General features: G+C 45.8%; 1 protein-coding gene and 1 long non-coding RNA gene across 2 annotated transcripts in view; one reads left to right on the top strand and one right to left on the bottom strand.

The window, feature by feature from the left end:
• The window catches only part of HNF4G (hepatocyte nuclear factor 4 gamma), a 74,369-nt gene extending 72,952 nt beyond the window's left edge, over nt 1–1,417 (bottom strand). The window contains exon 1 of the mRNA XM_081013526.1: nt 1,314–1,417. The gene's annotated coding sequence lies outside the window, so the exon portion shown is untranslated. The remainder of the gene's footprint in view (nt 1–1,313) is intronic.
• The window catches only part of LOC308481379, a 916,155-nt gene that overhangs the window by 459,107 nt on the left and 431,264 nt on the right, over nt 1–25,784 (top strand). The gene's annotated exons all lie outside the window — the stretch shown is intronic.

Genomic DNA, 25,784 nt, shown 5'->3' on the forward strand with positions numbered 1-25,784 from the left:
TTGGAGCTTGTTTAAACAACATAGGCTAGCTAGGAATACTGTGCTCAACAGTGGTGTGTGGCCTTGCACGCATGCTTATTACCACATGAAACAATGTAAGCTCTGAAGTGGAGAAATCCCTATTCCTGCAAACCTTCCACCTCAAAACGGGGAAGATTATGGGTAGCATTCCCTCAGGAATTGAGTGTCAAGAGGCCTCATTTTGGGTTATCAGCATGCTCAGAGCAACCCTGAAGTTTGCACTGGTGAGAGAATTTTTTTTAATGTTTTTAATGTTTGGTGTATTACTACGTTTTGATTTGATGGAAGCCACCCAGAGTGGCTGCGCAACTCAGATGGGCGGCATATAAATTAATTATTACTACTACTACTACTACTACTTAAACTGAGGGGGAACCACACACACACCCAAAAAAACAATCCTGCCCAATGAAGACCGAGTACCCACAGAATGTTGTGTGCTGTCAGTGGGAAACAAAACCAAAATATGGTGCATTGCTGGGTAACTGGGACCCTGAAGTCCTCCTGTTCAATTGTGTTTGGAAGCGCCGCCCCCCCCCCCAGCATCTGTTATAGATACAAACTCTGTCACATCCATAGTGGACCCCCTACCTGTATGGAATCTCTGATTGCCACCAGAAGTCCTCAGAGTTTGTCTTCCAGTGTTGTAATCATGTGATCAACAAGGAAGAAATGTCTCAAGCCACGCCTCTTTGTTGACTATCTGGAGCCACTGGGAGGGGAAGCCTGCTTCTTTGGAGTGCTCCCAGCGCCCACCCAGCAGGAGTTGTGTGTGTGTGTGTGTGTGTGTGTGTGTGTGTGTGTGGTTTGTCATTGTGGGATGAAAGAAAAACTCTGCATGCTGCAGGAGGTCCACACTTTTTTTTTTCTTTTTAAAGAGTCTGTCGTGAGTTTAAAAATCATTTGAGTGTTAATTGGGCAAGTAAATCAAGAGCAGAACAGCAACTGGGGAGTTACCCTTTGTGGGGGCAAGGAAGGGAAGTTGCCCCCTCCCTAAATCAAGAGCCCATCCATACGAAGCTCTTTCAGGGGGTCGCACGTGGTGGGCGTGCAGGTTTGCCCACCAGGCAAGGCGGGCACGTGGCACACACAACCCCAGATCTCCAGAAGCCATTGCTCTCTCGCTCGCTCTGTGACATCCTCTGCTTTGGCACCGCTCGCCCTCAGCACGCGGAGGAATCTGGCTGCGCGCTGTCCTCGTCTCGTCCCGGCCAGGAAGGGCAGTGCGAGGCGGGCGGCGCTGCGCTGCGCTCGCTCTGCCGGGAGGCGCCAGCGGCACGAATGAAACTTACCTGCCGGGTCGAGTTGCTCCTTGGCCCTCGGGCGGGTCAGTTTAGCGGCGGTTGCCGAGCATCTCCACGCCTCCTCCCGCCCCCAGCGCGCCACTTTCTCGTCTCTCTCCTCCTCCCCCCCTCTTGGGCTCTGGGCTTTTTTCGCTTCGCCCAGCTCCTTCGAGCAGAGATCTATGCCTTGGAGGGGAATCTGTTCACTTTGGCGCAATGGCGACGGGGCGAGAGACGGAGCCCCAGCGGCATCAGATCGATTTACTAAACAAACTGAAACGTGGGTGGGGATGTTAAACAGTAACCAGGAGTCTCGAGGGAAACTGAAAGCGGCCGCCGCAGGACTACCTTTCCTCGTCGCACGACAGGGCCCGGTTTCCCCGTCCCCTGCAGCTTTCTGGCTTGACCGCTAGAGCTCGGCGCCCGAACGCGCGTTAAGAAAAAAGGAGGCGAGCGTGCCTCTGAGCGCATGCAGAGTGCAATTCTCCCAACCAGCGAATTAGCCAGGGAATTGAAAGGTTAGGGGTTTCGAGTGCCAGGCAGCCTTTACGTCTTGTCTCCCAAACCCGATCTCGTGTGTGTTTATTGGAAAGCAAGCCCCCGTTTCGTTCAAGGGGATCTACTCCCGGGTTTGAATGCGAAGGACTGCCATAAATAAAGGCGGGGAGGGAAGTGCAACTGATAGCGACTTCCTGTCACCTACAGGATCCCGCGCATGCTTCCTCAGCATGAGGTTTCCTGGAGTTCACCAAGGTTTTAGTACTAGCGAGGCAACTGAGGACCGCTTGCGATCAATATTGCTTACTCTCAAGTAAGGGCAGGGTGGCAGTTTTCAGACTCTGCGCGCGATCCTGCACATTTGTGTCCAGAATATGAATGCCGCAGAACTTACATGGATTTCCTGCGATTCGTATTCTTTAGTGGGCCGTGTACCTCGCTGACGAAAAGCAGCTCGTTTCGCCTCCACCTGAAGCTAGCGAGCATCCAAGACTGCAATCCTAACCCCACATGCTTGGGGGAAAGTCCCATTAAAGTCAATAGGACTTGCGTCTGAGTTGATACGTGGTTAGAATTGTGCTGTAAAATTTGTTTGGGGCTGTAGTTTAGTGAATTGCTCGGTAAGGAGAAAGTTACATTAAACTCAGTAAGGCTGCAATTCTGTACTTGCTTACTGGGAATAAGTCCCAGTGACTTCAGAGGGGCTGCTGAGTAGACATGTCTAGGATTGCACTGCGCTGCATTTCTTGTTTTGACCTTCACATACCCTGTGAGGGCTCTATTAAAAGGAAACGCGAACCCTTCCCCTCGAGAAATAAGTTTAAGCACGGATTTTAACATTGTCTTCAAATGAGTAGGACCTAACCGTGTTTCGCCTAGGCTGAATTGGTTGTGATTCAAACGAACCTCTCCACTCCCACCTAAAAGTCTACTGCCTTTCCAAGAATTCTGTCTCACTCCAAAGCTAATACACGCTCACGTCCATTTTGATAGGCCAAATTCAGCTGCCTCCGTAGAATAAACGTACGCAAATAATTCACAAGAGTAACTTTCAGTGAAAGGAGCATTTCATTTTCCCCGGGTATTCTGCAAGCGGCTTGGAAGTGTCGCGGTGGAATCATTTCCACATTTGATAGTGTCAGACTTGGCCTCAATAAAGACGATGTCCGAGGAAGCACAGTTGGCAGCATCAATCTTGCTGTCCTAATCCATCATCGCTAGGGAGTGGCTTCTACTCCTTCTGCCTGGCCTCCTCGGAAGTCAGTGCCAATTAATTCAATGGCGCTCACTCCCAGCTGAGTGCGCATAGGATTGCAGCCTGACTGACCTTGTTCTCTCTCTCTCTCTGGATATTGTTCTCTCTTGTGCTTTTCCTAACCATCTCTTGCATTTATAGGCCTTCGGGTCTGACTCTGACCCAACAATTGCCTCGTCCCCTCCTGTCTATACTGTACTGGCTTCCCTGCTAGATAAAACTCGCCCTCCATTGAGAAGCTCCGCTTCGCCCAGGAACATAGGAAGCTTTCTAATTCCGCGTCTGACCGATGGTTTATTTAGTTCAGTACCGTCCACACTGAGTGGTAGCTGCTCTCCAGGGTTTCAGACAGAGGTCAACCCCACCTCTACCGGGAGATGCGAGGATTGGAACCCGGGACCTTCTGCGTGCGGTGCTTAGGCACTGAGCTACAGCAACAAAGGATGCATTAACCCCGGATGTGCCGCACATAGTTTGAGGGTTGCAGCCATTGCCTTTTAATCAAAGACCAAACGCCCCCCCCCCCCATTAGAATATTAATTGCGCGCATTCTGTGACAGCCTTAGCGGTGAAACGATCTGAATGTTCAGCTAAGTATTCTTGGAAGAGGAGGAATTTTTGAGGTAGGAATGGAAGCTAAACATGATCCTTGTCCCAGCAAGGCAATGGATGTAAAAGAAGCAGGCGAAGCAGAGCTGGCTGCGCCTAAACCGAATGAAATCAGCGAGATTCTGCGCGCCTAACTCTGCATAGGATCGGGCGGTGGATCTCTCAAGCTGGAGGCTTATTGCAGTTTCCTGTTCGGGAAGAGAGTTATTAGCCAGATTGGCAAAGGGAGGAGAGAACCGCGCAGATCTAGAGGCCTGCATACTCTTTCAGATTGCCCTTTGCGGTCCCCCAAAAAATAACATGGAAGGAAGGACACACGCGCGCACACACACACAAATGAAAGGAGGCAAAGGGCGTGTGCGTGTGTATTTGCGGTTTTTCCACACACACACACACACACACCCCGCGTTCTCTTGGACCAGCTTGTTTTGGCTCAGGGCAATAGGCAGGCTTTCCGGTCTTACAGAACTCCTCAGCTTTTTCTGCACTTGAAATCTGGAGAATGCTGTGTAGATTTGAGGAGCTCAACCTCCTCAGATAAAGCCTGCCTTGCTCCTTTCTTTCGTGTGTGTCAAATACATGCAGGAGGAGCCTTACCAACGAGATGGTGGCCGGAATTAAACCAGAACCACAGCAGTAAACAGCTATTTGATCTGCTGTGGTTGCGTCTTGATTCTCTTTTTTAAAAGATAATCGTGGCTGGCATTCAACAACAATTAAACCTGAAACAGGCTTTTCTACTTTAGGAAGATGGACAAAAGCAGAGGGCTGCTCGACTCTTTTCACTGCTTAAATCCTTGATCCAGAACTTTGCCGCTGCATTCGTCTGCGTGTGAAACGAGAGGCTGCAAAAGGGAGGCGATATTTGGATGTCACCACAACGAAGCGCCTTCTTTTCAGCCGGATCCGCAGCCCCTTCCCTTTACACCCCTGTTAAATTCCCACTGGGACTCGGGTTGCGATTCTATTCCGGAGGAAGTATCCTTGATCGCTGGGGGGCGGGGCGGAGTCTTAATCCAGTGTAAACGCACAGAGGACAGGACAGCAAAGCAAATTCTAGGCTAGACTGTGCGACAATATTGGCAGAGATCCTAAACATGTTATTGAGGAAGAAAAGGGAAGCCCCAATAATCCTCGCAAATGATGTCCGGGTTTCGTTCAGACAATTGGCAATTAACGCGTGACAAACTTGAAAATCCGCCGAATAGTGCGTTTTAAAGACATGCTGTTTGGGATGGGACGCTGGTAAATTTAGTTTAAGAGAGAAATACTTTTTTCCAAGCGTTTTCTTTTACTCAGAAAGCCGGATCCCGCCAAGATGGGGAGGATGGGAGGCTTTCGTTACTTAGCGGGGCGGAGAAGGCACTCTGCATATGCCCAGAGACATTACTTACTGCTCTGCCATCCCAAGCCTAAAACATATCACATGAAACTAGAGGAAGCGATACTAACCTTGTCCTAATACGAATGGGACTTCGGTGGCAGGGTGGTCTATTTTAGGATTTCGGCGCCAATAGATTTCCCTGGGAGAAATAGGACTTTTGCTGGCGGTGGGATAGGTTTCTATACTCGGGTTTGGTTCTGCTCACGGTACAGAACCGTATGGTTTTAAATAAAGCCATGAACCCCTGAACAGAATTGAGTCCGGGGGTCCAGGCTGCGAATGTATCCCCTCCTTCGTGAAATTAAACTGAGTTCCTGGAGAGAAGGAAAGTGAACGATCTGGAAGTATAAACTCAACAGGTGAAGCTTGCCTCGTCACTATCTTCCTGACAGCTGCATCTTTACTTGTTTGTTTACATTACAATGCAGATCTTAATTTAAGGCTTCACTGCCGGGATATGCTGGAAGAAGCGAGCACCGGGTGCTGATAGCAGCGGCCAACGTATTTAAAGTTCTTTCTGCAACTCGGTTAAATTCTAACTAGAATGTAGCTGGTTGAGTTTCCATATACTGTATTTCTGAGCGAGGTTTACACGGTAGAATGGTCATTTAATGGTTGGGGATGCGGGGGGGGGGGGCTTCAAGGAGGCCGAATGAGATCCCGATCCTAAGACTGGCAATCCATCTCCCCGGGGGACTATTTCATTGGTCTGCAAATCACGAACCGAAGCGTCTCAAACTGCGCGCTGGCGCGCCATCGCAGCCGGGTCCTATGGAACTGGAGTTCTCGAACCTATGTACAGCTTGCCTCATGTGCAGCTTGTATTAAAACCCCACCGAGGCTTGTTGGTAAGCAAACATGCGTAGGATCGGGCTGCGGGAACGCAAGACGGCAAAAAGCGTGCGTAGGAAACCAGCGCACAATGTGGACGTGTCGTGAACTGTGAGGTTATTAGTCGCAGCATCGCGTTGGAAGGTAATTTAGGACAATTCATCGGGATTTAGCGAAGCCTTCCTGTGTCCCTTAATAAGGGAACAGGCGTTTAAAAGGACATATTTTCACAGAGAACACCAACAACAGGCTAGCGCCAGGAAGGAATTCTTGAAAAGTTCCCTTCCCCTTTCACGAGGACCCCGTGATTTCGTGGTCTCCTCAAAAGTAGACTGCAAATGAACCTTCACACACACACACACACACACACACACACCGGAAGGACAACGTTAGAAAGTAGATTCAGCAACGTGGGACTGCACAGAAACCACACATCACAGAAACAAACTAAATACCCATTCACATCAATGGTCATTTTCCATTCCCTCTCCTCCCAGTTTACATGGCAATAAAGTCCCATGGATCACAAAGGAATTGACTTCCGCCTTCCAAGGGATCCTGTATGGAGTCTAATCATGCTATTTTGCATCCCCTTCTCTTCATTAGATATCTTCAGAGTGTCCGCAAGGTAGACCTGGCTCTATAGCTAGTTGCTGCTTTGCAAACATTTTGGACTTCCGATTGTATCAACCGCTAAATGACTTCACCCACTCCGGTTTTAAATGGCTTGGGGAAACCAGAGCCGGCTTTCCCCCCTCTCTCCTGGAAAGACTGCGAGCTCCGGTCAGTTCTTGGGACTCGAAGCATATCCGTAGGCTCCGGATCCTTTAATTTTTAAGTATCTGGCTTTTGACACCAGGCGGATCTTGGGGGATCTTGGTGTTCTAGCAAAACCATTAAGCTCAAAGCAGATTCCCCTTACCGCAAGCCTGAAGTGTGGAGACCCCCCGTCCTGGATAACCAGAGGAGCAGTCAAATAAGACTAGCAATTAAAGCGAAATTAATCTCCACCAGTTAAGCAACAGCCAGTCTCGCTAGTGTCATTGTCTTTAGAAAAGTTACATTTAAAGGCTTGATTTAGAAAGAGCCAAACGCCTAATTTCACTAGAGGTTAACCGAGGATGTTCTGATGGTCCAGTTTTGTGAGGGGGGCTCATATAAACCTTAAATCGTTTGGGCAATGTTGAAATCTGAGAAACACACAAACACCCCTCCCCACCTAATTATGTATAAACGACTGGAGGGGAACACAACCGGTTAGGGGGCGGAGGCGTGAAATATGGGGAGAACGCACCATCTGAGAAGACCCTGCCTCAATTGTTGCCCCTTCCTGAAGCCATAAACAGGTCCCCAATTCCCACCACCAACATAGCAGGATTTGGTGCCACTCTAATCTATATGGCATTTTAGGATTGGCAAAGCCTTTATGGTAGAACGTATAGTTTGAATGCAAAAAGTCCCCAGTTCAATTCTGATGGATCTGGGGAAATGGTGTCTCCTGAAACCCTGAATTGCCATTGTCAACACAGTATCGACTCCTCAAGATAGCCTCCTAGGTTCCCAGTCCCTATTGAGGTCGATTTCTCAGCCACTTCTTGAGAAAGGTCCTCTCCGTGGTCATAATTTCAACAGACCAGCACCTAGGGAGAATGTCAAGTAGCTCCCTTGCCCTTTTGAATGGTGCGGGGCTTAATTCGAAGGAAGGAAGCTGAATTAAGACCGGTGCTGTTCTCCTCTAGGTTACATATTCTAAACACAGGGACTAGGGAGTGAGTCACATTGAACTCGTTGTGTAAACACGTCTATGATCCTGCTGCAAGACCTGACCAGAAAGCGTGGGCCTGAACACTTCCCTTTAATCCCTCACTTTAAAAAGCCCAATAAAAAAACCCAGCAATGCTGCGGATGGAGCCCCTCAGGATCCGGTGCTTGTAGCAGCTGCCAGCGGAAGGCACCCGCGCCTGTAGTAGCTGCCTAGAAGCAACTTTAGTCACGCATGTATATATTTCCCTAATTTTCACACACCCCAGAACTCGAAAACTATAAGGCATAGAAAACTTTGATTTACACCAGTGGCGTTTGACACATAAGGTACAGTACAGCAAAGAACATAACAATGGTTAGCCAGACCTCGTTGCTGGTTGCACCCCTTCCTCCCCCCCCCCAAAAAAATTTTTATATGGCAGGCCCAGGGTACATCTCATTTTGCTCCAGGTGCTGCTGATCCCTGAGCCTTGCGATCCGATGCAGCCTGAGTTGGGCGTCATCCCCTTGGATCGCGGGAGGACTTGGCTTCCAAGTCAACCCGGACAGGATCGGGCCCCGCTGCCTAGGTCCCTGCAAGCCAGCGAAGCCCTCCGTCGTGAGAAAGGGGTCCGGATGCCAAGTTCTCTGAATATCTTTGGCAAAGGGGCTGGCTTTCCTCTATTAATTTATCTGTTCTTTAACCCCACCCTCTCAATTGAGCACAATTGTCAAGGCACCTGCAGAAACTCTGAACTGGCAGTCTGTACTCCCTCCCTCCCTCTCTCTCTTTTACAACCCCCTTTATTGCAGGGGCAATAAAGCACCCGGGAGACAGGCGCAGGCTGGTTCAAGGCGCAATGCAAAGCACGGCGAGGCGCATCTGAGGGCGGGACACGCCCTGGGGCTGAACTCAGCGGGCCAGTTTCGCGAAGCGCACGGAAACGAGCGCACGACCCCCAGGATCGAGCCCCCTCACCCAGCAGTCGCGGGAGAAGGTCCGCCAGCCAACACAAGGAAATGCTATGCGCGTGCTTTCCTTGGAAACAGTAGCCCCCGTCTCCATTAAAGGAGACACACACACCGGCTTGTTTATTTGCAGGATTGCAGCAATCGTTCCAAGACTGCAGATTTCTCCGGATATCTCCGGCGTCAGAAGTTAGCCCGGCCAATTCAGCGAGGTTTATTGTCCGAGGGAATGAGTGCACAGGATGGGGACCTTAGTGAGGGCGTGAGAGCGACCGGTTGCCCTGCCGTGACGCTTCCCAGCAAACAGAGCTAGGATCCAGCTAGTTTCATGCGCCATAACAAAGCACGTGCTGTTCTTGTGTTTTAAAACAAACAACAACACAGGATGGGAAGTCAGACTGAAGTGAATTGCTAGAATTCTCAGAGATGTTGAGCTTCCTCCCCCAAAAACAACACTCCAGCTCCATGAACTACCCCATCTGCGAGGAAGATTTATCATACTTTTGTCCCTGATGGGCTAGATTACTACGCGCAGGGAGTGGAGGCTGTCACGTTTTGTTTTTGTGGAGGCGTTTACAAACACCCTCCTGTGCTCTAAGGTAATACAGTCCAAAATTCTACAACCCTGTTTTGTGTAAAGCAGGGGTTGGCAAGGTTTACCTCCCCTGGGCCAGTTCACTCCAGCAGAGATCCCTTCGTGGGCCAGATTGCGCACGCACCCATGATTTCCAGCACCTGCGCCTGCACAGATGCGATTTCTGGTGTCTGCGTCTGTGCAGATGTGATTTCCGGCGCTGTGGAAGCGAGTCCCAGCACCACGCTAGTTTAGCGCAGCGCGTGGGGACTCACTGAGTGGTCGGCTCTTTCGAGGGTGGTTCGGGGGCCGGTTAAATGACCCCCGTGGGCCACTTGTGGCCCATGGGCCTTAGGTTGCCTACCCCTGGTGTAAAGTGTAGAAGGGTTCCTATACTTCCTTATAAGTAAACCTGCCATTGGTTCCAGTGACTGACTTCTATGAGTGCTTAGAGATCACAGGGCTTCATGGAATTACAGTGGTACCTCGGGTTAAGTACTTAATTCATTCTGGAGGTCCATTCTTAACCTGAAACTGTTCTTAACCTGAAGCACCACTTTAGCTAATGGGGCCTCCTGCTGCTGCCACGCCGCCGGAGCACAATTTCTGTTCTCATCCTGAAGCAAAGTTCTTAACCCAAGGTACTATTTCTGGGTTAGTGGAGTCTGTAACCTGAAGCGTCTGTAACCTGAAGCGTCTGTAACCCGAGGTACCACTGTACATTTTTACACACACACACATTTGGTTTATTTCTTGGTAATCAAATCAACAGCACAATCCGAGTCTGGTCTTCTCAGAAGTTAGCCCCATTGAATTCAGTGGAGCTTCTTCCCAGACAAATAGGTATGGGATTTTAGTCTAAAGATCCCAGAATTAACTGGGTTGCAGATGACCAATCAATGGAAGACACTTGGCAAATTCCAACCGCCGAAATCAGTAGGATGAACAATTCCCAGTTTAAACAGATACTGATCAGAATGGAAATTTAATATTTCCATTTGATAACATTGGATACAAAATATTTTAATAAGGATGGAGAGATCCCTTCTATAGAATGTTAAAAGAATTGTTATAAGATTTATTGGAAGGAATTCTTACATTTGTTTTCCAAGGCAGAGAGAAAGGACTTTCCTGAGGCTATAGCCACTTGCCTGGGAGTAGGACCTACTCAGTCTAGGCTTGCACTGCCAATCTTTTAAAGGCCTTGGATGCTGGTAACCATCCTGAGGCAGTTGGGCATCCTCAAAACTCCAAGTTCAAGCGCCACAGCACAAAGGTATTCCGAAACCTAGCCATGCCATCTAGTGGAGATTCCGGGAAATGACAATCCAGCTTCCTTAAACCGCCCATCGTTAGACTGAATTGTTAATCCATTTCCAGACACCCATCACTAGCTTGCACATTCAAATGGAAATAATGTTTCCGAGAATGGGCAGTTCCTGCCAGCCGCATTTCATTCTTTACCTGTTTATAATGTGTGAGATGGAAGTTGTAGGGGAAAGTGCTAACGAGTAAACAGTGTAGCGCCTAGGGTTGAAGAATTACAGCATGAGCCTATGTACTCAGTTTATTTATGAATATGCATCCGCAGGTCAAAAACACAGTAGCAATGGGATCTCTCAAAGGCATAACCTCTGCCTGGACACATTTGTCTGTAATTTGGCACGTTCATCCAGCCTGGGGGTGAGAGGGACTAATATGCCTGCAATTTTCACCCACTTCTGTCAAAAGGGGGGTGTCTTAAAACCAATTTTTGTTTGTTTTCCCCATAGTGACTGGGGGTTGGGGAGAACTAACCAGACTGAGAAGTCTGAGTGAGATCGATAAACTAACAGGAAGAATTCGAAACCGACAGGACCAGAAATTCACGGAAGACTGAAGTAAATTTATGGACTATTTGAAAAGTATTTGTGAAGATCAGATGACGTTTGTAGGTTTGCAAGAAGTTCTGTGAGGAGTATTATTGGAAGTATTGCAAAAACAGATGGGGAAGGATAATTTGTTAAGAGACTTAAAGGCAATACAAAGAAATGTTTAAGAAGTAGATAAAACGGTGGATTATCAGAGGTGCTGATGGAAGTAAAAAAAAAAAGATTGTATAAGTGATAAGTTTTGTGGTACATTTTATAATTGATATGTTAAAATCAATAAAAATTAATTAAAAAAGAAAAGAAAAGAGAAGTCTGAGTGAGATCAGGCAGCGTTCATATTGCTCTGAGCCAGAGTGGGTTGTTTTATAGAGTACTGTGGGAAACGCACACCTATGTCCTCTATGGTTTGAGCCAGTGCATGTTTGTCCACCTGGCTAGATGGCATAGCCTCTCGCTTCTAGGCAATTAAAAAAATGAGTGTACATAGAAATGATTTATTGGTAAATGAGCGATTTCCCCACTCCCCACATCTTCTGGGAAGATGCAAATCATATATGGATATTTGTCCTTCAGGCATAACAACAAGAACAATTCTTGAGGCATCCATTGCAATTTAAAGGAGAGCTGGGAACCTTAGGTCTGGCACCACAAAGGTATTAATGTAGGCTCTAGAGACTGGGACATTGCACAGTTGAGGAGCCACTACTCAATGCCCCTTTTCCCTTGTCACTGTCTACTGTCATCAAGTGAAGGCACTTGGCAAATGCCACATTTAACAGGTTTTCAGTTTAAAAGAGAGTTAAAGGGATCTAATGAATATATACACAAGCTCATGAAACCTCTGAGAAAGAGAACCCTGGGTCACTTTGAAGTGCCCATAAATTTGATAGACTGTATTGGTTTTTTCCAAGACAATGCCTCCCATCATTTCAGTGGGGGAGAGAAGAATACTTTATTTACTACATTTCTCCCCTCTGCCAACATTCCTTCAATGTGTGGTTCAGGATGCCATGATTCTCCCTCCTTTTATCCTCACACAACCCTATGAGGTAGGCTTAGCTGAGAGGTGCTCAGTGGTTCAAGATCACCCAGCAAGCTTCAAGGCTGGATCAGCTTTCAAACCTGGGTTTCCAGAGTTCTAGTATGACCAGTCTAACCACTACACCATACTGCTTCCTGGTGACTAACTGGGAATGCAGTTAGCTAAGGTGGAAAAATTCCTGTCCCTGCCTCAAGTAATGTGATCTCAGCATCGGAGCTTGCACACACACACACACACACACACACACACCCCTAAATGGTGTCCCACATTTTAGTCACTTTGACCCATAAGTTCATGTTTGCAATTGACCTTTCTGAGAGAAAGTAAACAATCAATTATCTGCTTCCTCACATTGAAATCAATGGCATGATGATGGACACTTTGCTAGACTGACATTGTGAAAGGCTCTGTGGTGGGAGGAGCCATCGCTTTCCTTCAAGATCCTTTTGTCATTTCATAGCAACATAAGAACGCCAGAAGTTCCCTTATACTGGTCCATCTAGCCCATCATTGCTGGCACTGACTGGGAACAGCTTCAGAGGGGACATTCCCATGCTACCTGGGGATGCCAAGAACTGAACCTGGACCTTTGGCATGCAAAGGAGATGCTCTACAACCGAGCTTCAACCCTTCCCCTTTTTTGTGCACCCTCATAAGGTAAAGGGAGAAGAGGGCACTGCCATATTGGAAGGCAGGCGCAAAAGACCATCTATCTTGTACATAAGTAGCAAGCATTAGGCCAATAAATCAGCAAGTTGAAATTCAAATTCAAATGCATTTGCTGTCTCGGAACCACAGGGTAGTAAGTCCCGCTGGTGTGTACAATCCTACAACAGATGCTAGTACGCAGTCCGCCAGACCAACAAGTCCAAAATCCCATCAGGCCAGGTTTCCACCTCTGCAGCCAATCCAGGAGCAGGGAACCTGGAGGTCAGTCCCACATAAGCACAGTCTTGGTGTATCCAAGCTGGGCTCCAACCAACATGGGAAGTTGAGAAGACACAGTACCTCAGCTCTGCTTCCCTTTTATACGTTGTTTACTGATGCAGCATCTGGGCTTGATGAAGCACGTGACCCTCACCTGTCCTGAGCCCACTTCAGCTGAGGAATCACACACCTCTGCCTGGTTAAGGGAGGGAGGTGTGATGCTCACGCACATGATGTTGTTGTCCCCCTCCCTCAATTGCCCTCGCAAGCTGGTGCATCTAGCCCTAACCCTTCCCCTGTGAAAATTTTCACTTCTCCAGCAGTGTGATGCAGAAGAATAGACTCTTCTGCTTCATACAGCAGGTGGGAGAGACTATTTTTGAAAGTTACCTTTAACAGAAATCCTTGTGCTTAATAATAACAATAAAAAAAAAACCTATCATGGCAAGGGATGGGCTGGGTTAGAAACTTTACCTCTGCTAATTTGCAGTGATTTTTAAAAAAAATAATCCTTGGGATAGCTCAGTCAGTAAAGCATGAGACTCTTAATCTCAGAGACATGGGTTCAAGTCCCATGTTGGGCAAAAGATTCCTGCATTGCAGGGCGATGGACTAGATTGTGGTCACCTTCTCAGTTTCTTGTGGTCACCAGTTTCTACCAGGTGATTCCAATGCATGATCAGCCTAAGAGTGTTTGGCATGAAGCCTTTAAGGGTGACAAACAAAATATAATTTGAGTATGAAGCATCTGAAGGGGGTACCATGCCCTCAGATTGGTTATACCTATATGTAGCCGATGGTACTCCTAGAAGGAACGGGGCTGTTATTTCTGCTGCCCAACACAAGATGGCAATATAAGCTTTGAATTCTTGTCCCAGTGAATCTCTGCTAATGGGAAGGCTTAGATAAAATAGCTGTAATCTGGGTGAATAAATAACACACCACATTAGAAAATATCACTGATTGTGGCTATAAAAATTGTGGGATGATATGCTACGGTTACCCTGATCAGGTCAACCTTTCCCAGATCACATTGTTCTGCTGACAGGAGGCAGTAAGATGCAGCAATGGGTTGAGGAGCGTATAGGAAACAGTGCCAGAATGCAACATGGGCATCAGAGGGGATACAGGGTTAGAAGTTAAATCCACCTTCCATCTAAAGCCTCCAGTTATTATCTTCTCAATAAACTCTTCTCCAGATGGCTCCGGCAGTACCACATGGTATCTCCCACGTTTCATGTCCAGATACATAGTACCCAAAGCAGGTCAAATTATTTTGGTACTTGAAGCAGAAAGTTTCACAAGTGCCTCTCTCCCTCCCTGGCAGTAAAAATACAACAACAACATGTTAAATGACTCACAATTTGTTACTCTCTTATGAGACTCAGCTGCCGGAGACATCCAGCTCACTCAGAGGCTAGGTGCTTGGGTGCCAAAGAGGCCTTTTCAGAGGTTATGCTCAAATCGTGAAATGCCCTCCTCAGGGATATCCATCTGGTGCCTTCTTTCCTTTATTTCAGGTACCAAGCAAAGTCTGTTGTTCTCTTTGGCCTTTAATAATTTCTGACCTGCTGTCTTTATTTATTATATCTCGCCATTTCTCTCAAGAAGCTCAAATCCATGGCTCTGCCTCCCATTTTATCCTCACAGCAACACTGTGAAGTAAGTTAGGATAAGTGAGAGACCACATTCACGTAATATATTTAAAGCACTCCTATTATACCACTTCACTTCCCCCTGGAAAAAATCCCAGGAACTGTAGTTTGTTATGGATGTAGACCTCAAAGACCCACAATTCCCAGCACCCTTAACAAACTACAGTTCTCAGGATTCTCTGTGCGTGTTGGAGTGCTATAGGTAAAGGTAAAGGGACCCCTGACCATTAGGTCCAGTCGTGGCCAACTCTGGGGTTGGGGCGCTCATCTCGCTTTATTGGCTGAGGGAGCTGGTGTACAGCTTCCGGGTCATGTGGCCAGCATGACTAAGCTGCTTCTGGCGAACCAGAGCAGCGCACGGAAACCCCGTTTACCTTTCCGCCGGAGCAGTACCTATTTATCTATTTGCACTTTGATGTGCTTTCAACTGCTAGGTTGGCAGGAGCAGGGACCAGGCAATGGGAGCTCACCCTGTCACGGGGATTGGAACCACCAACCTTCTGATCGGCAAGTCCTAGGCTCTGTGGTTTAACCCACAGCGCCACCTGCGTCCCTTGGAGTGCTATACAAGTGCTTTAAATGTATGGTGTGGAAGTGACTATAGTGTGAATGGCCCAAGGTTACCCATAGTGTGGCTTCATGGCTAAGTGGGGGTTGAATCTGACTCTCTCCTGAATTCTAATCCAACAATATACAACCACACCCTTTTAGGGGCCCAGCATGTGTGTGTGTGTGTGTGTAAGAGGGTTGTTGTCTGCTGTTTCGCTCTGCTCTTTTATTTTATTTTTGATGCTTTTAAAATTCTATAGTAAGATGCCTCGAGGCTGTTGGGGTAAGTGGGTTAAAGACAGCTAACATAAATAAATAACTAAATACATCACATAAGCAAAGCCAGGAAGAAGAGATGTTAACAGATTGCCCACAGGTAGAGAAACAAAGTTGAGAGGGTCTAACACTGACACGTGTGTGTTGCTGATGGGGATTCGTCTTTAAAAATTGTGATTCACTTGGCACATTGTCTTCTTGAGTGCACTTAGAATAGCTAAAGTGGGTCAGTAAACCTCCTTGAAGGTAAGAATAAAGGTGACATTTGACCTACACAGGAGAACGAATGAAAAAACCAAATGCACACAAATTCCAAATGGGAAAAGGGAGTTAAAAATAAGGATGGCTGTCTCCAAGGGGAAGAAAGCAATGAAACATATATTTTAAAAATTCCTAACACTGTGAGAGTAAATATGGACAGAAACCACTGCAAACTCAGTGCTCCAGTCTGAGACAGGGCTCAAAACAGAGCCTGTTTTTCCCCAACTATACCTCAGCCATAGAAGACATATATAAGTGATGAAGAAGGTTTCTTTGAGCATGGGCAGAATGATTTGCCCTTGCCACTGAGAGGCACAACCTCTCTAGAAAATCCAGGACTGGCTGCAGGAATTTCAGGTCTGATGGTTTGACCTTTTTTAAAGGTTTCAGCCCAGTAACACTAATTTTGGGATTTAGCCTCTGTGCAAGTTGATATTCTGTGTTGCTGGGTTTAAGCAACTGTTTTGCACAGATAAGAAAAAAACGCAAAATCCCAATTCACACTTCAAAACATGTTCACTGAATATGGAGGGTGAGTGGAACCTGATGACTTCTTCAGAGCCTGTTTCAGCTTCTAAAAATGCCAGGCAAGGGGTGACCAGCACCCTATACACATAGGGTGACATTTCAATGGGTCTACTCTGAGTGTAGCTTAGGCCGCAGTCACACCATACATTTAAAGCACTATGATATCACTGTAAACAGTTTTGGCTTCTCCCAAATAGCTATGGGACGTGTATTTTGTAAGGGTACTGAGAGTTGTTAGGAGACCTGCTATTCCCCTCACAAGAGTTAAAATTCTCAGATGTGGTTTAATAGTTATTCTCTCTTCCAGGGAACTCTGGGAAGTGTAGCTCTGTGAAGGGACTAGGGATCTGTCAGCACCTTTAACAAACAACAGCTCTCAGACTTCTTTGTGGGATGTGTATAAAGGGATATCATAGTACTGTTGCATGGTACCCCAATCATCGAGCCGTGTGAGATTTCAGGGGTCCCTGGCGCTCACCCAGGGTCTGTGTTTCCTTTTGGGAATGAGGTAAAGCAGAGACTGTGGTGTCTTTATGACATATGGTTTATTTATACATATATACAACTTGAACCTGTGCTAGAGGGGTTCACAGCACCCCAAAAGGGTCTTGTTTCTCCCATAGCCACACAGCCTTGGGTTCAAACAGAAATCAAATGTTCCTCTCCAACGTTGCTCTGACTCTCTCTCCAGTTTGCTGCTTTCATACCCGTTAACTGCCCTGTTTTAAGTTGGACACCCAGAATCAGAGAAGCCAATCCTGGCTTGTGTTTGATTCCCAGATGTCCCATTTTCTTTGGTCCTCGTGCCAGAGTGTTGGTCCAAAAGAAGCTCACTTCTGAAGGTCCAGCACTCTGGTGCAACCCTCTGAGAAATTAAAATGGTGGGTGTCATAACTGTCCAGTACAGAGCTATGGGCTGCTGCCACTAGCAGCAAGTAACCCTGGTAGGATGAGGCCCACCCGAGGCCGCTTTGCTGTGGAGTTTGGGGAGGGGGACTCAAAACACCAGGAGCCAGCTGCAAACAAGCAAATCTCATTTTAGAAATGAAGTACCAAAGATGAAAGTTCTTGTGTTAGCTGAGCTTTAGAGTTTTCCCAGTGGTGAAAATTGCTATCTTGCATCTCCTGCTTTTGCTATAATCATGGAAGGAGCCATCAGAAAATCCAATTACTTGGGGTTTAAACTGTTCGAGACCGACTTAGACTGTTTGGTTGCTCGAAAAAGTAAATGTCCCCAAAGTTTTACTGAATAAATCCCTTTAATAATAACCTTTTTAAATGGGAAATCACAGTGTTTGTGCACCCAAAAAAAGTAATTTTAAGGCTTATCTTAACACCGTGACATAGTAAATAAAACCCAAAGTTTTCGCCCCCTTTCACTCTTGACTGAGGAATCAAAGCAGAAAGGCTGCATTTCAACAAGCAGAGAGGCTTGGACAAGTATTCTACTGTGAATTTTAACTGCAGAATGTAGGGACAAGTCCTCTTTTAGTGGTGTTTTTAGAAACTGTATACACACATACGAAACCTCTTATTTATGAACCTATGGTTAAGGCTGTGAGTGACACAGTTTCCACAATTAACGTAATGTCTGTACTCAGGCCCTTTCCACTGTAACTTGTTCAGAAAAAAATCATTGCTGGAGTGGGGAAATAACTTTCTTTTACTGGCTAACTACTTATTACACACAAATGTGTGCAACTGAGACCCAGTGCTGCGGGGGGGGGGGGGGCATGTGTGTCCTATTTTTCAGAGGACAGGCCTCTCTTCAAAGGAGTCCTTTATTTCAAAGGCTATCCAATCTACGATCACATTCACACCATACATTTAAAGCACTATTATACCACTTTAAACTGTCAATAGTCCCCCTAAAGAATCCTAGGAACTGTATTTTGTTAAGGGTGTTATTAGACACCCACCCCCATTCCCCTCACAGAGCCACAGGGCAGAGAACCACATTTGGCCCCTGGGGTTTAGATTCCCCTACACAAAAAGATTGGGATTGGAAAAGCAGCAAAGTCTAGTCTCAGGAATGGAGAGCACTGCTTACCCATTTTCTGGCCTGCTGTTTTTCTGCTCAAAATCCTTCTCCTGACTGACTCCCCCCCTTGCAATGTTGCAAAGATCTCACAGAAGCCAGCAGAGGTGAAGTCCAGTGCCCTGGCATCAAATTTGGTGACTGCCATGCTTTTTTCTTTATGCTTCCTTTAATTCCCAGGTGTGCTGCATTTCCAGCTGTGCAGGGTGTCAAATGGACCATCTCATGTGTACAGCACAAGTGCAAAGTCAGAGCCTTCTGGAAATACTCTTCTTAAGTAATATATTATATTGCAAAGAAAAAGCAGAGCATAAAACTTACTGAATGTAATGTAAAATGTTGTGTCTTTGCCTTGTGTCAGGGGCTGGACTGAGGAGGAATGGTGGGGGCCGCCCCCCCTTCTTCTGAACTTTCCCAAGAACAGGAGGACAGTATAGATTTAGAACAGTGGTTTGCAGAAGGACACAGTTCAGATACTGCAGAGGGGAAAAGCGGGGAAATATTGGAAGAGGAACAGCAGGAAGAAGAAGCACTGGGGAGAGACAGCTGACAGACACAGTGTCTTTGGAGAGCATTCATGACCCCCCCTTCCAGGACCAGGTGGGCATTGAGGGCAGTAGGAAAAAAAGCTCAGAGGCAGAAAGCTCAGCTTAGCCAACACAGGGGTGACGTAGGATAAGAGAGACAGAGGGGGTTAGGCTTTACTTGGAGCAATGCCATTACTGAATAAGAACTACATTCCTTTCTCTCTCTCTGTGAATACTGAATAAATGATGTGGTACAGACTCTTCATGTAATCTGCTTCTTTGGCTGCCACTGGGGGAGGGATAGGATTCCCTGAACCTTGACACCTTGGAGGAGTATCTCATATTCAAGGGGATGAGGGCCAGTGGAACTTTGAAAAGCCAGAGAGTTCATAGGATATGCTTCCCTACACATGTGGAGGAACAAAAAGCACACATACTATCCCTGTCTACTCAGCACACCTGCCCTGCCTCTGATGCTGCTGGTCATTCACATTGAGAACTCAATATCCAATTGGCACCTCCACACACACAGGCAGGCTCCAATCATGCTCTTGGTGGCTATGATTAGTGTCAGGAGTTCAGTCCCCGGCTTGATAACACAGTGAGCATAGTTAATTAAAAAGGATAGTTTATTATCAAAACAAACAGATAGCTCCAGATGGCTTTAACACAGCCTCCACTCTCATCAATCAAGATGACCCTTCTGAAGACTGCTTCCGGCGTGACCAGAAGCAACTGAACTTTTGCTTCATACGCCTTTTTTTTTGCTTCCTATCTTGCAGCCTTCCCATTCGTCGAGACCTCGGGCTGAGTGGATCAGCTCCCTCCTCTTCCCCATTCTCTGAGAGGCTGTCTCTTAACTCTTTCCCGCCTGTTTGTGCTTTTGGCAAGCTTTGACTGCATTCTAGCTTGCTCCCCACCATTCCCTTATCAGCCAGCATTCCAAGGGGCGGGGAAGTTGGCACTAGTCAATGCTTATCCTGCATGGCAGTTAATCCTCTCTGTTCTTGGCTGCTTTCTTCAGTTGGCAGCAAGCTTTCCCTGGGAGCTGGCTGCAAACCTTCCCTGGGAGCTGGCTCATTCATGACAATTAAAAATCAGAATTCAGCCATAAACTTTTAACTGTACATGCAATAGTTTCCTCTTAGAGACTGTAGCCCTTTGCCCCTGGATTTCCTCTGGATTATCTTCTATGATTGCTTGCTGAATTGTGCACTGAGAAACTAAGTTACTCTGGCATAGTGACAGAGGCTGTATGGCTATAGCCAATGGAGCTCATGTTCATCGCAACAGTGGGAACGCAGGAATCCCACTACTGAAGTCCTGAATGGTGTCTGGGTAAGAAGTAATGAATAGATCCCTTGGGGATTCAGAGCTTTTGCACTGATACGTTCTGTGGCAAAGGTAGCACTTGAGATGTTGTTGTGCTTCCACCAGCCCTGGCCACCAAGGCCAATGTTCAGGGAAAATGGGAGATGGAGTCAAGCAACATCTGATCTGGTGGGCCACCCTGTCCCTGCTCTGTGGAAAGAGTTACAGAAAGAGCTTTGTCCTATTACTTTTGGGTCAGGTGAACTCTGTGCCTGTTGCTTTCAGTAGGGATGCAACCCAGCAAACGTAGAAGTTTCTTCCATCTTACCTGGCTTGTGCACCTTCTTTAAAGCCACAAAATAAATCTCACAGAGAGAAAGGTAATAAGCTGGAGTCCTCGTGATCATTTTACAGCTTGGCTACTGGTACACTGGTATAAAGGCTAGAGGTTGCTCTTGCAAGCATTTTAATATCCACACATCTTTATATACTATTGTATTTCACAGGCTATATTGAACATTAAACTTCTGATGTCTTATTATCATGACAAGAACAGAAAATAGTACCAAACCGAGGCAATCCATTTTCGTGACAGGTTTGCAGCGTGCATGAGGAATAGCAAACATAAGCCATTCTCATTACGGTTTGAAGACTGTAATCTCGTTGTCCTCCATGGATGTCATTCCTGGGGCAATCATCACAGAGGTGTATGTGTTTTTTAAAGGATCATATTTCATTTTTCTAGAAGTTCTTGAGCAGTCCAGTTATCAGTTCCAGCTACTTCTCAAAATGAATGTAAATTTTTCTTGCCAAGGCAGTTCAAGAAATGCTTGTCAACAGTGAATAATAGCTATGAATATTTATGAAACATATAAATACTTCAGAAACATTCAAGCTTTTCCTGTAAAAAGTCAGGTTATTCCAATCACATTGTTTGATGTGCATGCAAATAAGTCTCTTGTAGCAAAGCTATGAAGATTTATTTATTTATTTATTTATTTATTTGCAGAGTACATGTGTACACACCTGCCATGATCTGTAAGGTTTGGTTCACATACAGAAGGTTTGCGATCCTGCATAAAATATCCAGTGTGCATGGAAGTTCTGCAGTCCTGGTTCATACTTTTTATGACATTGTGCTCTGTGTGGAGTCTTGTGGAAGAACCAGCTTTTTAGACATGACGATAAGCTTTAATTAAGAGTCTCGGATGCTATAGGATTTAAGATCTTTTTTGTGAAATGTCACCAAGAGAAGCTGGAATGAGTTTCAGAGAGCTTTATTTATACAGTCACATCTTCATGGGTAGGTAGATGATCTCTTAATAACAGCAGTGCCCCCACCATCTTATTTATGGACTTGTGCCCACTGACTTCACTAGGTAGGCTTCACAGAGGTCCTTCTACAAAGTTTGAGGGTGCGTTAGAGAACCAGGATAATGCCACATCTGAAGAATCCAAACTGCTTCCCAGCGCAATCCTGGCACACACCCATTTTAGGCCCTACCAAAAGTTATTTATTTATAAAAACATCTGCAAACTATTGTGCCATAAAAAATATCAAAGCTGTTTACAGCAGTAAAAATATAGAACCATACAATAAATGCTGTAAAAATGTTAAATGTGCATCAATTAACCATTGTGGAAGGGATGCATTCTGAATTACCTGCATAGGCCTGGTCAAATAGAAATGTTCTCAATGGGACTTTAAAAGCTGGCACAGAAGGTCACTGCTGAGTCTCTATTGGTAGAATATTTCACAGGACTGGGCCAATGACACTAAAGGCTCTGTTTTGTGTTGGACCTCTGACATTGATTGGGCCAGGACATTGAATGAGACAGGTGCTCTCCACCACCAGATCTCCTACTCCCATACTTCTCAACTGTCCCGTTCTAAGTGGGACATCCTAGAATTACAGAAGCCATCCCGGCTTCTGATTGGATCCCATAACATTCTGGTTTTTTGGTCTGGTGCTCTGGTATGAGTCAGACCAAAAGACACTTATTTGGTCTTGCGCTCTCACATGATTCCTGCCAGAGCTCAGGACCAAAAAAACAAGCATCCTGATTTTGATCAGTGGAATGTTAGAGGGTATGTATTTCAATGTCAGAGCTTTGTTTCCATTAGTGGAGGGGTAGAGCTGATCTATCCAATGGCCTCTAGGACACCCTCCCAGAGATCATAGCCTTGCACCCTAACTCATATGGTAAGATATAATCATCATTCATTTCTCCGCTTGCTTCTGATAACATAGAAGTCAAAGAAGTGACCACATACATAGAAACTTCCCAAAGAAGCAGATATTTGGCACTGGATGAGGAACCCACGGGGGAAGCACAAGAACAGAGCCAAGTGATGTAGCCACCAGCTGTATTTACATGGAGAAAGTGTGGATATATATTGAAGGAACCTTCATTGCCTTTTTGCCATCATTCATTTTCTTGGCCCATTACCAGTTTCCTTATACTGCTTTCTGACTGAGCTGACTGTAGCCAGAAGTAGTCATGTGCATATTTGGAAATGTTGCCTTTGAAGTCTGGAAAGTCTGCAAAGCGGGTCTTTCTACTAAGTGCCAATCAAGAATTTGGGTGCCACGAGGCCTTCAATCCATTGTATACCTTATGAATGCAGATGTGCCAGCAGCTCATTTATGCTTCAGTGCTACATGTACATGCTGGGAGAAGAATAGAGGCAGGGTGGTGATGTGTCCTACTTTAGAGAGGAGAGTCCTCTATATGAAGGGCTGTCAGGGGACAGTAAAAGAGTCCTTCCTTGGAAGGATGCTCCAAGTCTGGTTTAAAGTAGAACCATAAGATGGGAGAGCCTTGATGTTGCCCATTCAGTTAGCACCTGGGCAACAGACTACGCAGGCACCCAGGTTACCTGTTCACAGTCTTCCCCACTGTGGTGAGATGCATTGCATATTTGTTAAGATTACAGTCATTATTTTGAAGTTTGCATATAAACTTTTGAAGTTACTACATATAAAGTAGTAGGTGCAAATTTTATGCATAAATGTGCCTTACTTTCTCCTTGCTTTTGGTGAGGTACTTTCTCTTTGAGGCAGGATGCATAAGTGGCCACCGTTAATAGAGGTGCACCCCTTCCCCCATTCCAGTTTTAAAATAGTGGGGACAGGTCTTCTCACAAGGCAGGTCCTTCGTTGACCTCCATGAGTGGGGAGGAAAGGCCCAGCACCGCTGGTGAAAGGAGCAGTGGATGGAGATGGCTGTAGTTGCACACTCTTCAACATTCATCTGATGGAAATAAGGTCATTCTATTCTACATCAGTATCACTGCCAGGAATATTTCTAGATGCTGTCAGACTCCAACATCCATGAGCGCAAGCCGGCATGGCCAATAATCAGGGATGATGGGGAGTTGTAGACCACCTGATTTGCTAAGGTCCTCCTGAGCCCATATGTTCTGCTTCAGTCACCAAGGTCTTTATGATGCAGCACTTTCATGGTCCCCCATGCCCTTGAGGTTTGGCTGTCCTTTCCTAGGAGCCAAGCCTCTAGGGTGGCAGCTCATGCCTTGTGGAACTCCTTGCCGATAGAGATGTGTCAGGAATCACCCTGCTCATTTTCAGACATCTTCTAAAAACTATATTATTCAGAGAGGCCTTTCAAACCATTCTTTGCCAACCAGCTTTTACTGATGTGCTTGGCAGTTTAAGATTGTTTTTCTTTATTCTAAAAAAATATTATTACAGATTGTAACAAACATATGGAACAACAAATAAGCATAAACCATGAACCAAAGTGTGGCATGTAAATATTTTAATTAATAAACAAAGACCAGTAACATGTAAAGGGCCACAGGTCTTCCAACCTTAACACAGAATGTCACAAAGCCAGAAATGATTTGTGTTGAATCCATTATTTAAAGAGGATTATATAATTCCCCCAAATGTCTTTCTAGATTATAAGGATTTGAAGAGAGAAAGAAATGTGATTAGGTAGCCCCATACAAGGCCTGTATCCTGTTTTTACTACCGAATGCATAAACTTTCCTCGGCGATTCTGTTGCCATAGTCACATTTGCAAGGCAAACTAAAAGCTTGCTTTGTCTGCCTTGTGTTTTAAGATTGCCTTGCCATTCTCTCTCTCTCTCTCTCTCTCTCTCTCTCTCTCTCTCTCTGTGTGTGTGTGTGTGTGTGTGTGTGCAGGAGAGACTATTGCCCAACAGAGTTTGTTTAACAAGGCTTCTACATATGGCGCACATCTGAACTTCATGTTTACAGAGGTTTTACAGTTTAACCTACGTTAAGTCTAGAGACACAGAGAAGCATTGTGTGACAAGGTCCTATCAACAGAAAATGGAAATGAAAGTCATTTGATGTATGTCCCTGTATGGAACATCATTTATTTTGAAAGGTGACACTAAAGATTTGGATCATGGCTGGGATGTTTTAAAATATACGACTCAAAAATATAATAAACCAGCAGCACAATGTAAGTAGCTGGCCGAAGAACCAGAATACATATGTGGAAAGATTAAACATGGGATTTTCAGTGTGCCAAACTTACACACCTTGCACTTGATCCAAAGCACCATGGAGGCTCCAAGGTGCACACTGGGCTCATTGTGGGATGGCAAAGAACAAGAAATGCATCATACACAAAAGGGAAGACCATAGAACTACAGAATTGTAAGTCGGAAGGGTTCCTGAGGGTCATCTAGTCCAACCCCATGCAATGCAGGAATCCTGCTCACAGCTATGCCAGAGCCAGCTTGAACCACCAACAGCCAGACGCACTGACCCATTTATAAATCTTCATATGCTGGTTTATGTGTATAGATGCAAATCTAGAAATATTTACTATGGTTTAAACAGAAATACAACACTTTTCACTGTTGTGGGGAGGATTGTGACCGGGCGATGTGTATTGTTGCTTCATCTGCTGCCCAGCTGTTAACTGTTTGACTGGCAACTTCATGGCTCCTACTCTCATCCTTATGGTTCTTCTTTCACAGCATCTTTATCATTCTAGGGCCATTCAATCAGAATGATGCTACACTTTGACACAGCGATGTAGTGTCATACCAGAAGTGTTATGGCAGATTAAATATTGTGTCAAGCAGCAGTAGGGACCCAAGGAAGAACCTGCATTTTGTGCCGCAACTAGATACAGCCCTCTGGAATGCAAAAGAGGATCGGTAGTTTTGCCCCACTATTTCACCACAGGACCACCTCTTCCAAATTTAGGCCAGTTGTTTGTAACTCTGTTATAGGGGTCTCCTAACAATTCTCAGCACCCTTAACAAACTACAGTGCCTAGGATTCTTTGAGGGAAGCCATGACCTTTTAAGGTGATATGATGATGTTTTAAAGTATAGTGCAGATGGGGCTTCAGTCATTTCCCCCCCCCCCAAAAAAATCATTGGTCATCACAAAATACAAAGAGTATTGACATATATTTCAGCATAGATGGTTCCCACAACTCTGGCCCCCATGTTGTACAATGAAATTTTGTCTGATGTGTTTATCCCTATCCATCAGCAAATAACAACTTTTATCCCTACTATTAAAGAAGGAAACTCTCTGAAGAACTCCTTTGAGAAATCTATTTCCAGTAGAATTACAGAGGGACCAACACAGGCAGCAGTAAACAATATTTTCCAGTTCCC

The sequence above is a fragment of the Podarcis pityusensis genome (genome assembly GCF_964106645.2).
Source record: "Podarcis pityusensis genome assembly, chromosome: 7".
In the NCBI taxonomy this organism is placed as follows: Eukaryota; Metazoa; Chordata; class Lepidosauria; order Squamata; family Lacertidae; genus Podarcis; species Podarcis pityusensis.